General features: G+C 40.0%; 1 pseudogene; it reads right to left on the reverse strand.

Annotated features, from left to right (window-relative positions):
• The window catches only part of LOC141949116 (uncharacterized), a 37,868-nt pseudogene extending 22,307 nt beyond the window's left edge, over positions 1 to 15,561 (reverse strand).
• Between the last annotated feature and the right edge of the window lie 667 nt (positions 15,562 to 16,228).

Below are 16,228 nucleotides of genomic sequence, written 5' to 3' on the forward strand. Positions count from 1 at the left end.
GGCCAGCGCCAGACACATCCCCAGGGAAATGTTCCCCTGGGGAATGCCCGAGGCTCCCCCCAGGGATTGCGTGAGTGTCAGGGGGCAGTTCGGGACCGCTGTGCAGGACATTGCGGCACACTTGAGCTCTAATCCTTGCTCCAGTTACCCACGGAGGCTGAGCTTCCTCACTCCCCCCTCAGAAAGCTGTCACGGTACACTGTGTGCCAGCCAAGGCAGAGGTGCTAGTGAAATGCAGTTCTCCTCCCTAACTGACTGCATGATGATTTATTTCCCAAACATAAGCTCTGGCTGCAATTTGAGAGGCTTTCTTGCAGAACCACCATCATAATGGTTGAAGTGCTAGCTGGCAAATTTTCTACAGATTTTTGTTTTATAGATAAGTATTTCCTCCTGTTTTTTGAGCACTTGTTTACAAACCTAATGTTAGCTTTTTTTCTGTCAGGTAAGATTACTGGTATAGTCCATTTTAGAGAAAGAGAATTATGCCAGGGAGCACATATATAAATCAGTTTCTAGCTGTGTTTCAAGTTGCACAGGTTTGTGGAGCAGATTGCAGTACACAAACAAAAGATAGAACAGGATGTTTTGACTTCAATCACTGTGACAGCAGAGACAAAGTCTAACTTCAGATGTTGTAGCCCAGAGTAAACAATAAGATTCACTAAGAATCTGACAACTATTTTTTGAAGAACCCTTTTCAAAGAGACAATTACTCAGATATGTGAATGTGTATTTCACCTGATGATTTTATTTCAAATAAATTGGCAGCAGAAGCTGACGGCTTTGACAATTGTTTATCATAGAGGTGTGCAATGCATAAGTATCTGTAATAATTAAACCTTATGTTTCAAAACATCTCAGCAACCATAAAGGTATAAATACCATTAAAAGAAAGGAGGGATATGCACCTGACTGGGTCTTCAGTGAAAATAACCTTTCCTCCAAGTCCCCCATACCTGATTAATTTTGGTTGCCAGAAAATCTTTGGCATTTTGCAGAAATCTAGAGCTCCTTTGTGGGGGGTTGACATCATTGATGCCGACTTGTTCGGCACATAAAACAATTGGGAAATATGGTTGAAAAATATAATAGTCTCCTAAAAGCAAACCAACCTCAGACAAGAAGTAGTCTGCTTTTTTGCTTGGAGGAAATAACGATTGACAGAATGCACAGTAGTTAGTGGAAGGTACTACTGCTGATTTACTATAACATTTGCTTCTTTCAGGAATTTTTAGCCACGTGCTCTCTTTTATTGTTCTTTTCATTGTGAAGCTTTTGTACGTTGCATGAAATCCATGCAAGAGCTTAGTTCCCCATGACCACAAGAGCAGGACCAAGCTGGTTAATTCTGCTTATGCAAAATACTCTCTCAGACTGAAGCTCTCATTGAGGAAAATATGTGAGTGACTGAGTGAGACACGGCTGTTCCCCTAAAGCCACACTTCTCAGAAAGGTAATTATTCAAAGAGGTGTTAGGGTACTGATCATAACATCATTGCTTCTGAAGCCAGAGCTGCAGAAGAGGATAAAGAACTAACACACAAATGCAGTGAGAAAATATTTTCAGCTACTATCAATAGTATAGCAAACTGAAAAACCTTTGGGAGAATGGGGGCTATTACAAGTTTGCCAGCTGCCATCCTCCGTGCCTCAGGTGCTGTCCGAACCTCAGAACGAAGCACCTGCCCTTGCCCAGAGATTACTCCTTGCGTGCGAGGGAGAGAGCGGCTGCCAACGGACAGCCAGGGCTCAGAGAAGCAGCACTGATAAGCAGGGGCTTCAGCTTTGCAGTCCAGCTGAGGATTCTCTCTGATGTACTGTTAATTGAAAATTCATATGCGGAGCAGTGGCAGAAGCTCTTCTGGCTACAGCTCTGCCTGCATGGGAGAGAGGAATTTGGTCTATCTAGAGGTACAGTGGTGAGGAGCCCTCTCTAGTTCAGGGCAGAGATTGTTTCCTGTCTTCCCCTTGCAAACCTTGGGGGTTTGGGTTAATGGTGAATTGCATATGAGTCAACGTTGTGCCCTGGCAGCCAAAAGAATCTATGATTCTATGATTCTCTGCAGTTTCTCTGCAGCAAGACAGGATTTCTTACTTCCCTAGACTTTTATGAGATACCCCATAGCTCCACGGTCTTTTGTGCCTGTCTCTTCTTTTGTGACTCATGCATCACTCTTCCTTTGTGAACATTATAAAAAAAATCATTAGCCTCTCATACTACAGAAACCCAGTCCTGCCAAACCACTAGGAAAGGCACCCATGCAACAGACAGACAAACCCACAAGCAAATCAGCTATATAATCTTGAAAATAAGTTACCTCTTCCTCCAAAAGCAATCTAAGGAAGAAAAATGCAAACATTAAAAATGCATAGAGGGATAGGGGGATGAAAGCAGCTCGTACCCATTTGAAATAATTTTATATTTATATGAGGGGGACCATATATTTTAGATTTCTGCAGGTTGCCTTTTCATTTGATTTGATACAATAAAACAGAATATGCTGCATGGAGATGTCACACAAATGTCTTGGAAGTCTGGAGAATAAAGAATTTCTGCAATAGCAATAGCAAAAGAAAACACTTTTAAGCCTAGCTCCCCTCCTTCTTTTGGTTGTTGCAAGTTGTGAGAGGAGTTTTCTGAAGTGTGCTGCTATCAGTCTATTAAGGAATACATACACAAATGCACCTAGCAAAAGCATAAGGGTTGAGGATGGCCCAGTTACAATACAATTTGAATTTAGTTTTCATATGGTTACAAAGCCTTCAGTTGCATTTGTTTTAATAGCAATCAGAAGAGATTCACTCATGCTGAGTACTATTTTCTTTAAAAGTGAGCTGGACACATTTAGGGACCAAAGCTGAAGTTATAAATGTAGGATTATTTCTTCCCAGTGGAAATGATTTATTGCATATTTTTTCTCTTCTTCAAGCAACAGAATGAAATTTCAGTCTCCTCTGGGAGCAGTAGAGAGAAAACATTTAAAAATGATTGAAATGACCAAAGTGTCTTCAGATGTTACTTTATAGCAGCAAACTTTGCTGGAAATTGCAGCTGTTGCCTTGGGGTGAGTCTCTGATCATCACACAACGAAAACTGCAGCTGGGTCATAGAGCCTTTAATTGCCTGTTTCCTCAGGCTGATCCTGGAGGACTCAAATATGTGAGAGAAGTTGTGCACTGCCAGATCATGGGCCTCTCGGGAATGGCACTAATTACAGACCCTTGCTGTGTTGTGTGTGTAGATTTTTCTTAATTTCTCCATATGAAAAAGGTGCAGGCAGCAAGTGACTGCTTTACACAACCAGACTGAACCACAGTGAGAAATTCCCTTTTCAGCAGAGAGGTGGTTTTCACTTAAAAGCATTAAGGCAGCAACTAGAGACAGCATTAACTCCCTTTAGTAGCCCTCTAGACACCTGTGGGATTAGTTCAAAGGAGTGAGAGTTCAATGGCATGAGGAAGAATTACATGATCATGCCCATGGAAAAGCTGGTTTGGTAGAACTGACATATGGAAGTAAAATGCAATATATAATGACCCTTATATAGGGTTCCCACCTGCAGTCTTGTCTGCTGCTAGCCTGTGAGTCCGAGTCGGAAGAACTCAGATTCCTCCATTCCCTTTACAAAAACTTTAGGAAAGAACCTATATAAAATGTATAGGAAAGAACATTCTTCAGAATGAGAAAGAGCAGGACCAGAGTTTTCCTTAATTGCTGCCAGGTTGGCCCCGCTTATCTTGAGTATGTTTGTAGATCTCAAATGTGATCTAAAATGTAGGTATCTAAGAGAGAGCTAGGCACTGCCAGAGGATGGTTCTGGTACAGTTCTAGAATAGTTAAAACACCTTGAAATAGGAATTAATTTGGTAAAAAGACTGAGAGGATGAGTTTCTCCAAAGAGCCGTAAGAGTTGCTTTGGGTTGTTGGCCCCCAGCTCAGGCCTGAGCAGTGGCCAAAGGCAGACCAGTGGTGGCCGTTGTGTCCTGCCAACCTTTGGTGCTTATCTGGTGTAGCCTCACTCCTGTGAAACAGAGACGTTTCCGAGAGGGTAACACTCTCTGTCTAGACCCATCAACAACAAGAGCTATAGCACACTGAAATGGAGCTTTGTGATATGTTCTCCTTTTTCCAACAGAAACTTAGAATTGGGTTGAATAAAGGAAAGGGAAAAGGCAATATTTTAAAGCTGGTGGAAGCAATGAAACCTCATATCAACTAGAATCCTGTGACAGACATGGTCAAAACGTCTACTGATGGTACACCTGGGTCTCCCTTTTTGTCTGACTTCTTTGTGCTTAACTCAGAAATTTGGGACTGGGCTATCATCTCCCCTGCACTTTCCAAAAAGGCAGATATAAGACCTCCAAAATGGGGAAAGTCACAGGAAAATGCTATGTAAATTCAGTGTCGTGTAGCTCTTTCCCCCCTCAGAAAACTTAGCCATATTTCCTAAGGAAAATCAGCACAAATTTAACACAACTCACTGCATTTCCTCAAGAGGTAGAGGACTGAAAAAACACAGAGCCTGAAGTACATGCTGCCCCCTCTGCAGCAGTTCACAGCGTGGCAGAAAAAACCTTTATTATGTCTACTCATAGTACATTACTTCCCTGGCCTCCTATTCGTCATCTAAACTGGGCATTAAATTCACACTGGTTTCATCAGCAGAAGAAGGAACAAAACGAGAAAAAAAAATGTCAGAAATGTTACAACATGCTTAATTTAATTGGATTTTCTGTTCTGAATCAGGAGAATGAAAGAAACATTAAACAGAACATGCCCAAATGTTAAGGCAGCATGAGCGGTGCCATCTGTCACAATATTTCTCGAGTTATTTTTAATCTCTTACATAGTTAAAGTTATGTTTTCTTGGTGAGAGGCATTATTGTAGAACATTTAGCTATTATAAACAGGAGCTAGAGTATTCATTATTCCTAGGATCCATTAGTAAGAATAAATGACCAGAAGAGAGGTAACTGTTCACATTTCATGCTCTACATGGGTCAGTATTTGATGGAAATACCAGAATTGTCCTATTAGATCATACCTGAAGGTCTAGTGAGTTTGTTATTCTTCCTTCAGAGGTGGCCGCTACCATGTATGTCAAGGAAACCTCATGATAAAATATCTTACAGAACAAACTGTTTTGGAGGAAAAGATTCTTCTTAAACCCCAAGTGGCTGCCAACTCAGAGAACACACAACATTATTTTACCCCTCTTCTCTGTCTGCAAGTCTTTAAACCAGTTAAAATCCCACTGAACTCTTGCCTCAAACACTGTAATAGTCTGACCATCGTTGTACTAACAAAAGGCTTAACAGAAGGGACTTGAGCAGCTGAGGTGGCACTGACTCCTGCACTTGGAGGCCATCACTAGGCAACTGTAGGCATTTGTGGTCAAATAGTGAAAAGCAGCCTCCTCACATGAACGGCCTGGAGACGTACCAGAGCAGACGTTTAGCTGGGGTGTATCAGCAGAGCTCCACTGACGTCAGGGATTTGTACCAGCTGAGCATCTGATCTGCTATATGCACATGCACGCAGTTTCAAATCTTACGTTTCTCTGTTGTGAAAATTGCCGAAGAAAAAAAAGCAAATAAAAAGACTTCTTGAGATAAAGTACTTACAGCTTTTTAAACACACATAAAGAACAGTTTCTGTTACTAAAAATAGGTTAATTTCTATCTCCTTATCTCTTAAAATTTCACCGGATCATCAAATTCCTCATTTCTGTAGATTCTGGTTTTGCTTTTAGATCATCTAATGAAGATGCTTTTTGACAAACACACAAGCTAGGAAGCCAAATGTTAACAGCAATTTTATTTGAGCTGCAATTTAGTGAGTACATACCTATCTACAAACAGCCATTCTAGTAATCCTGGGCTGTTAATCCTTGTAAAATAGATGATGTGCTGAATGCAGAGCAGCTGGCCTTGTGGCTCAGTGACCAGTATTGTCTTGAGTTGACATATGCTGGCTAGTCCATACAGTGGCAGTGCTGGCACAGCCTCTGTCCAAGCTAGTTTAAATTAACCTCCTACCCCAGAATTACCGTGCTCACATAGCGTGACCCGTGCAGGCAGGCTACCGTGCCTGGGCAGAGGCCCCTTCGTGTCTGTGGGGTGCCACTGGGGTTTAAGTGTTCAGGGCCTAGGGGTGGGATATTTAAGAATGGCAGATGCCCGATTATAAAATGCTGCGTTTTAATGGGGTGCCACAGTTCCAGTGTTGCCAAGTCTTGTGATTTTATCATGAAGCTCATAATATTTGATGTTGTACTCCAAGCTTCAGCGTCTGAGAATATGGGGTTACGGTCAAACTGTTAACATTTATGCTCTTATTTTTAAAGGTTATTTTGTAGCTCCCTAGCTGTGAAGGAAGCTCACGTTTGTGACCCTAAAGATTCTCCAGTTTTGTGAATACTGGATAGAGCTTATATATAATTCCTGCATAAATACATTGCTGATGCTGTCAGGGAAAAAACACCTCCTACTGGTAGTGATTGCTTTTATCTCTAAGGACAGCAGTGGTAGCTAAGGATGCGAGTTGTTTTGTGCTATGCTGAGTCATACACCAGGGCTGGCAGAAAAATTTTAAAGTACCGCAATCCTTTATAAAGTTGCTCAATAGAAATTGGGCACAACCCTAAACTCCTGCTGTTGTAAATGGACAATGCTAGAAAGATGGAAATAAAAGTATCGGGAATTTGGCCAAACACATCTAGGAAGAGGGTACTGTTTGTTGTAAAAGCGTGAGACAGTCTATCAAATGCCTGAGCTGCTAATGGAAGAGGCAAATCTCTCTTCCTTTCCATGCCTGTTACTCAGTTTCCACGTTTATCCCAGTGGGAAGGGGAGGGAGCAGAGGAGGCAGCCGGCCTGTCCCAGCCTGCCCGGCAGGAACAGCCTGCTCAAACCAGCCCCCTCTGACTCTCCTCAGCTCTCCAGGAAAGGCCAGAGTTTGCCTAAGACCAGATTCATTCAGTCCTTTGGGATCTGGGCTGCAGTTGCTGTTTGCTGTAAACCTGTGGGTGAATACATGCTAGATCCATTTCTTTGATAAAATTATCTTACATCTCTTCAAACAGCTGCTACTCAAAGACAGGCAGACACCAATTTGTTTTAAGTCCTCTAGGCAAGTGTGCCATAGCATTCACAGAGATGGGAAGCAGCTGAAATGGTGTGAAACACAAAGGTCCAGCGATTGAACCAGAGGGCCAAGGCTTTGGGAAAGGGCACAAAACAAAATCTGTTATTTAAGGTGTTTACTTCATCTTGCTTGTTCTGTTAGACTGACAGACTTCAGCTGGGAAACCTTTCTTATAATAACACCTTCAGTGAAAAGTTTTATGAATTTAATACATAAGATAAACAATCCTTTTTGTCTCATAACTTTAAACATAAATTTTATGTTACGTACTTCAATATGCAGCTATGTGGAAAGACACTTTTGGTAACATTCAGCAGTAGAAAAAGGAAGGAAAGATGCTGGAAGAAATGTCCTACCTGCTGGCAGAAATGGAGAGCAGAAACGAGTTGCAAAATAGCTGCTTTAGAAGAATCTCTTCTCTGAACATTATAGAATTTAAAGGGCCAGTGAAAAAAGGTGAGCCAGAAAAATGCCCTATAAGAAGGCCTGTATGCATTGGGAGCAGTCCCTAAATGTAAATAATCAGTAAAGAAAAATCTTCTGATAGGAAGAGATTTTTCTGAATTGTGTACTTAGCTCCTTTTTCACAAACAGGTTATTTTTTTATTGATATCTTGACTCTTCTCTAAGAATTAATATGGATTGCAAACATAACTAATGTGGCTAATGCTTGTCCCATGTGGATGCTTATCCAATTACTGACTGTAAAACAGTTATCTCACAAATAATCCAGAGATCAAGCCTGAAACCCTGGCCATGCTAGAATCAATATAATTTTTCTGTGTGCTCAGTGAGGTCAGGATTTTTCTTGGAAGCACTCTACAGTAGTAAAAATGACTGAGGTCAGGAAATGAACAATAAAATGGATGGCCTAGTGTGTTCAGGTAAGGGAAAACCACAAAATAGTCTTGGCCAACAAGTGGTCTTAAAATACAAAATAAAATTCCTTCATATAAGCACCCTTTTAAAGTACACAATCAGCATTAAAAGACATCACTTACACTGCTACATTAATAACCTACTCAGGGATTTATTCGTGAAACATACAGCATTAGGGAAAATGTCAGTCAACAGAACAGATGTTGAAAGCTGTAAGAGGCTTATATGGTGATTATATTCACAATGTATTTCAGGAGTACATGTATACTCTGCCTTCAGATTCTATTAGCTGATGAGTGTCCATCAGCTTATGCGCACTGAGACTCATCTTTGGGGCTCAGGCCACAGAGCCTGGAGAGACACAGAGCTGGGAAATGAGGAGGCTCCTATAAATCCCATACCATTGGTGCCTGTGGCCAAAAAGCTTCATTTAAATCGCCTTAAAGAAGTAGAAAAACAGATCACCTCCCTGCCTGCTACTGTCACATCACGAGAATCTATAAGCAGTGCTAGTTAAAGGCATATGCAAAACTTACAGTAGCAAATGGACTAGTTTAATTCAGGCTCTTAACTATTGTGAAAGTTAACCATGGGAGATGTGAATTTTTCCCACATAGCCCCAGAGCAGCATGTCATTTAAAAGGCCAGCAGTAACGTGGCCCAGCAGCCAAGATTAGAGTCTTGCTGCAAGACAGAAGAGCAGATCAGCTACTCTGGGTGTTAACAGCCTTGAAAAGGAAGTGGGACCAGAAACAGGAGAAGGGGAAGAAGTCAGCTGGTGATTTAGATGAAGAAGTTCGAAAGGATAAAAATGAGGGAAGAAGAATAAACCAGCGTTCATGCCTCACAATAAATGGAGAGTTGCTGCTTTGCAGCTCACTTGTGCTGTGTTGTTCCTCTGCAACGACTTGTTTATGTGTTGGAGCCCTCAGTTTGAAAAGCAGACCAAACAAGGGTTTGTGTTAATTTGTTATGATTCATATTTCTCAAAGAATACCATTCTTTCCCGGCAGAAAGAAAACAATTTGTCAAATCACACACGCTCTCCTTTATCATGGTCTGCTCTCATTTCCCAGTTTGATCAGATGGTGGATTTTCATCAGGATGTGGCCCCATGACAAATGCAGGACAGGCAGCAGAGCACACAGTGGGCAGGGGGGGATGTGTGAAGGTTTAGGAAAGGCCCTGCCTGCACCTCCATGTTGTGAATCATTTAGGGCAGAGCTGGTTAAAGAAATTGTTGCTTATTTCCTACCACCTCCTCAACCCGACTGACTCACCTGGCTGTGAGGCTGTGTGCTAAAGAGGATCTGGGGAATGTTTTTTCGACACTTTCCCCAAGTAGCTTGTTTGTTTTCAGTCAGATCATTTCACCTGTGGAATGTTCAGCGCACATTCAGCCACGCACAGAGATGCGTGGGCACCAGCGAGAGGGCAGTCCCAGCTGCTGAGGGGTGGCTGTGGGGGAAGAGGCAGCAAAGATTGTTACCCCGGCTTGGGGGACTCCGGGTAACATGGAACTGCTTCGTATATGAAGTTTGCTAGGATGGACCCTACTGTGCACCGAAAAAAAAAAAGATATTTCCTTCCTTTAGAAGATTGGCCATGGTTTATATAAATGTATTCATCTATGTATTGATATAATGCATTACCATTATATAAGCATTATTTTCAATTCCTCTGCTCCTATGAAGCCAAAATGGGCAATGTCTATAGAGGGACTTCAGAATGTCTTATAAGGGCTATTAATTGTAACAGAATAATATTCAGTAACTTGTGATAGGTTCTATTTAATAAAAATCCTTGACTGTTTAGTTTTTGCAATTGATTTATTATTCATGGTGGTAAATTGGACACAGCTGCTGAAATAACAAATAGATCTGATTCATGTAATTCTCTTTTTTTAATCCATTTTTTTTACTCATATCTACTACTCAGCTTCTTATTCAGCTTTGGCTGATTTCTGTCTCTTGTTATCTTGTACCACTAAAATTAGATTTTATTCTTAGATCCCATCAGCACAATAGACAGATGTAGACTGCGTTCATTAGCAGCAAAAATATCTTGGGACAAAAGCTAATGAAAACCTTTGTTGATGTATTAAATACATACAGGAAGAACACTCAAATCAAGGAGGTGCTAAGCCCTCGGGTTATGTCTCAATACTTGGGCCCCACTGAATTTGATCAGGCTGTTTACATGCTGAATACTCAAAATGGCCTCAGCTTGCAGCAAGCACTGAAAAAAGAGGAAGAAAACAGAATATTACAGTTGGCCAGATACAGTTAACTGGACGTAATGAAGAGAGAAAGGAAACTATTTTAATTGTAGAAAATCAGCTACAGACAGATGATGATTAAATTCAAGGTTGCCACATATATTTATTTACATAATTTTAGGCAAAGTCCTATAGTATTTTTCAAGAATAAACAAAAAAATTCCACTGCTTAGTGAAAGATAGCACACAGCATTTTTTTATGAGTAACTAGTAGTTAGGTAGACAGGACTCTAAGCAACAATAAGAGTTTTAAAAGCAAGATAGAAATCTATGAGAGAATTGACATCATCTGTTGAGGAACATGAAAAGGAGGAGGACAGAGTTACTGAGTTAGAAGTAATAGTGAGTGAGCCAATGCATTCAGTGTGTCCTTAAAACGCAGATCCTCTACATGATTTGTGTCCAAATGCTGTTCAGGAAAGCACGGGAAGGAGCTCATAGATTACTTTGCAACAGGCCAGTCGCTGCTGCATTTTACAAAGTGATATTTAGGGAGTCCTTATTACAGGTACCTGATCATTTTCTGAGTGAAAGATTTCTTTTCTTCCTTTATGAAATTTTAAAACCTCCTTACTCAGAAAATGTCTGCAGAACAAGTGGTATTTTTTCTTTGTGGAAGACAGAAGTGTTGCTTGTTGCACATGCAGTTCTATTAACCCATACTTGGACTGTCCAGTCATTCAGCTTCCACAGCTGAAGCAGAATGGTAGCATCCTTTTAGGGCTTTTGTTTAATGCACTTTCTGAGTTTCATGTCGATGCAATGCTTCAGCTGAGCCTTTTCTGGACTATACTAAATTCATGAGGCAGAATGACAGTCCTTAAGGTTGCCCTGATAACTGCTGAAGTCCATGGAAAACATTCATTAACTTGAATTGCTGCTGGTCTAAGCCTCTAATGACAATGGAAACCCACAGGAAGAACGGAGAAGGCACTGCCATTTTGGGGTATTTGCAAGCTTTCTGTGTATTTAGTGCTGTGTGTCTTACCGCTCTGTACAACAAAGGAGTCTGCTGCTACATTTAATGAGTAACTGCTGACCTCATTACAATTTGTACATACTCCCTTTCTTTCTGTAGGATCCCACAGCACTTAGTGAGATATAGATATGTTGAATTATCTCCAAGGAAGACTTACTGCGGGCTCAGGTACTATAACCCGTCCGTCAGCAGCGTGTCCTGCCACCACACAGACTGGGTCAGCTGGCAGGGAATGGTTTGCCACCATGCAGACACCGTGCATGGCAGCTGTCTCTGGTCCCAGGTTACCTCTCCCACTCCAGCAACTCTTCAGATACTCACAGCAATTGCACAGCAATAAATAGTTCATTGTAGCAAGTGGGTGGACATTAGTTCCATGTGAAACTGAAAAGGGAACATAATTACTGTAGGCAGAATATAATTACTCAGAGTGGAATCTGGCTTGAGCTTTACGGGCTAAAGCTTTTCCTTAGAGACAAGTACTATTGAGATTAAAGAGCATAATAAGTTTCTGCTTTTGCTTCAGATTTCAGATGAAAGGTGATTAGTTCATGAGCTCTGAGGACCATGATGGGGCATAAGTTCATCTGTCACCTGCGTGAGTGCTATATCGTGTTGTACTGTCTTGAACACATGCAGAGTTAGAGTCTCACCAGAGTCTAACCCAGTATTCACTATAAAGCTATGCACCTTTTAGAGCTATTAAACCAACCCTGCATGCTGTTCTACTAAGGTTCATCCTCATCTTCTGCTTTCTGTTGCCCACCTCCCAGAGAGACTTTAACACCATTAGCCCAGGGTCTTATGTCAGTTTTAAAATTTGCAGATTATTTTGTACCACCTTGCGGAACTTGTAGACAAGAGATGTTTTATGCATTATTTATGCTGGTCATTCAGTAAAATATATTAATCTCAAAATTACAATGAAAAATCTTTTATTTTAGATACATTAAAAGATTCTGTAGCTCCCGTTGTAAGGTCTGGTACATTGGTTATGTGGCATATTTTCTTCTGATTGCACTGCACTCAGAGTTGCGTTGGTAAGAAATACAGAGCCAATTTCTGTGTGAAAATTTTGTAAGGAACTGTCGAAGCTGTGTCCTTGTTTTATGCATAGTGCCGAAGCCTTCAATTACTCTTATCGTGTTTGCTTTTTGGTACACCTACTATACACACTTTCAAGACGAGCAATGAAGGAGGATTTCAGGAAGAGATCACATTTTCTGGTCTTTATTAAAGTACAGATACAGGATCCAGAAAAGCTGGACTTGATTAAAAAAATATGGGTATGCAAAGGGCATGTGAATCTTTTATGTTGGCATTTTGTAATCTCGAGTGACTGATTTCACAACCTTGACATTTCTCTGATGTAGAACTTTTTATGAAACTATATATATATTTCTGAAAATGTAGTAAATGTTTTGAAGATTAAAAGGTAATCTCCTTGCTCCAAAATCTTACTGTCTAATTTGAGGCATGATGAAATACAAGTAATCGATAAGAAAGAGGCGTTTGGAAACCCAAAAGATATGGGATTGACTCTGGGAACGTGATGATGGCTTGTGTGGATTAACGATCGCCAATTGTAGGTGGGGAAACTGATGCACAGGGAAGGAAGGAGCACACAAAAGCTGAGGTTAACTACAAAACTGCGCTGGTGTCTCCTTAATCCCTGTGCAGTGCTCTATTCCCTTTTCCTCTTTTCTTGCTTAAAACAGTTCCTTTTCATTAAACTATCTAGTATAGGAAAGGGATTTTTTCTGACCACGAAGTAAGATAGATAATGTTCCTTACAATGAAGCAGTCTTTACAAGAAATATATTAATTTTCAGTGCAGTTATCCATTAAATTCCTTGTCAGTACAGTTTGCTTTTTTTACACTGTAGGAGAATCAGTGACTTTAGACACAGAAAGCTGTGTTGGGTAGGAGGAAAGAGGGAAAAGAGAGAGAGTTAAATCATAGTTGATATGGCAGTGTTCTTTCATATCATCATTATTTAACTGCTGTGACATTCAGTCCATGAAAAAAATTTGTGTGGGTTTTAACACCTGAAGGCATGAACAGAAATATGGTTTGGATTTTTAAAAAAAAATTATTTTAGAGAAAGAGAAAGCACCAAGATTGACAGCACCTGGAAAGAACAATGCTTTTCCTAACCACACAATATATGTAACAGAGGAAGCAGTTGTAGAAACATCCTTGAGAAAGGCCAAAAGCTCAATGCAGGGGACTTTGTCATGGAATTAGAAAGAAATTCACTCCTATGTCTCCCATGTTCCTGATCTCTCTATTCAGATTGCTAACAAGGGTGCTGAATGACTAAGGCCGGCACATTTCTGCCCATCTGTCTGCTAAAATGTATTAACTCATGTAGCACAAGCCACCACACACTCAACAGATGGTAACAGCTCCAAATCACTTCTATTTTAACTCAGCTTTGGACTGATAACCCAGAGCTCCCATGAAACTCAGTCTTTTGTTTGTTGAGCCAATAAAAATACAAAGACCTTTAATGTTACCAGTCTTCAGAAATGTTATTATGTCATAGATTGTTTTTACCAAACTTTCCTTTTGCTGTTTGGGAAAAGAACACACTGAACCAAATTACACTGCACTGCTGGAGATTTACAAGTGTCAATGAAATCTTACGGTAGATTCATTTTGGTACCTGGAGCAGTATTCCCATGTCTCTGGGCATCAGGAGCCTGCTCTGGGCTATCTTCCACTTCCATCACCAATGCCTCCTCATCACCTTCATAGCCAGATGCAAGTGTCAGTATGTCCCGACTGGCTTTCTGTGTAAAATCCTCAAGGTGGCTGAGAGTAGAGAAGCTCGTGAAGTGAAATCCAAACTTTAGGCACTGCAGACGTCTCGCCAGATCGAATTTTGGTATCCACACCAGCAGAGAGTACAGTCAGTCACTGGCAAATGTCTGGTTTATGCATTAACTCTAGTCCTTGGGAAAGGTTCATACAGACCATGTTTCCCACATAAACGTACGTGTGAAGAAGTTTGTGGCAGTCCAAACTGGCAAATTTACCTAGAATAGAGCAGTTTTGTATTGACATATCAGCTCTGGTCCCAGCACTGGGTGAACACGGTTATTGTTTTGGACCCTGTCTCACATGTTTCAAGATACTAGGGACCTACAAGTGATAACTGCAAATGAATTTGATATCCCTGGTAGAAATCCAAATATTTAAGTGAAGTTATCTATGGTTCATCTTCTGGTAAACAAGATGAGAATTAAGTATCTAAGAATATTATCCATAATGTCTATGACATATTAAAAACCTAAGGATGAGAAAGTGGTCATTCCTCTTAAAAAAAAAAAAAAGGCCTTAATTGCTTAAATTTCAGCCTATTTCATCTCTTTTAAAAAGAAGTACTGTATTGCAGTGAACAATATTAACCTCACATTAATTCAAGAATCTTTTAGTGAAATTCTGGGGTATGTTTTATATAGAATATGAGAAGAGATTCCTCTAGACCTATCAGCCAGACTTACATTTTAAGAAAATAGAACCCCACTTCAAAACATTTTTATCCCTCCAAGAGCTTTTACATTAATAAAATGCCAAGTAGAAAGATTATTCTAATGCCTCCAGTAGCCCTAGATATTAAAAAGCTGTATTAGCAGACTATTTTTTAAAAAAACATGATCTTTCCAGAACTTATGGGCAATCTTACGCATTTCTGTTTTTAACAGTGAGTTTTCTTTAACAGTGAGTTCAAGGCAGCTACTTGCACTTTTTGGGCTGTTGTCCTGATTTCAGATATAGTGTTATTTTGTTTAATTCACTGCACTTCTTTTACATTCATTTTAACAATGCAGAACCCAATAGCTCTGTGTTCTTCACAACTGGAAGGAAGATAATATTTTCCACTGCTCAAAAAGCATAACAGATTAATTTTACTAAGTTTTTCATTAACTTTACATTCAAAATAAAACACAGTTTGATGTACGTATGACTTTTTATCCTTTCTATTACTGTTAGAAGTGTAGGGGTAATAATACTTGCCATCTGCTATAACACGTGCATGTCAAAAGTAACTTGTTTATAGGTATCTCACTAAAAAGAAAGGAAGAAAACAGCATTTGTTTGCTATGTTATAAATAGATATATGTATATACGAGCTGTATTCATGAATAAATACAACTGATTAAAATGCAAAAATTTAACTACAAGTTTTATCTTACACATATAGATGTTTAGTTATGATACTGATGCTCTCTGTTCTCTCACTACCTTTTCCAGATATCTACCATGGGCGTAAGAGAAGAAATCTCTGAATGCCTCAATCCACTATCTTTTTCATGCCTGCAAAGTGATGTAAAGCGGAGAAACCTACTGCAGGTGAGAAATTGTAGGATCAGGCCTTAATATGATTTGGACAATTTGGTCGAAGTAATTACTTTAATCTCTTTTGATTCTGTTTTTTTCACCTGACTTTTTTCATAATCACCTTGTCTCTGCAGGGATCCTTCCCTCATCAAGCTTTGGTTCATCTTTTTTTTATTCAAATGGGCTGAGATGAGTCAGTCTAAAAGAGAAGGAAAATTCAAAGAATTAAATGCATCTTTTTAAAGCATCCTCTCCATTTGGTAAAGAACAACATTAATACACGTGCTCAAGATCTCAGATGCTTATCTATGTCATGGAATACAACATCATAGCCCTCTTGATCAGTTTTCTATCCCACCCTGATATGCTGAGGTCAGTTGTTCACCGGAAAAGTATTATTGCTTAACTTAAGGTCTGAAGTTATGGGTAGATGCCATTGATGTGGGAATGAGTAGTAGATATTTTTGTTCTGGAAGTCAGGCTACATGATCACAGTGGTTTCCAATTACAAGAATCTGTAAAAGGAGATACACTGCTTGTGTCCCTGATCTGGATCTCAGCTGGAGCTATATTTGGAACATCTCTGATTGT

The sequence above is a fragment of the Strix uralensis genome, chromosome 13 (assembly GCF_047716275.1).
Source record: "Strix uralensis isolate ZFMK-TIS-50842 chromosome 13, bStrUra1, whole genome shotgun sequence".
NCBI lineage: Eukaryota > Metazoa > Chordata > Aves > Strigiformes > Strigidae > Strix > Strix uralensis.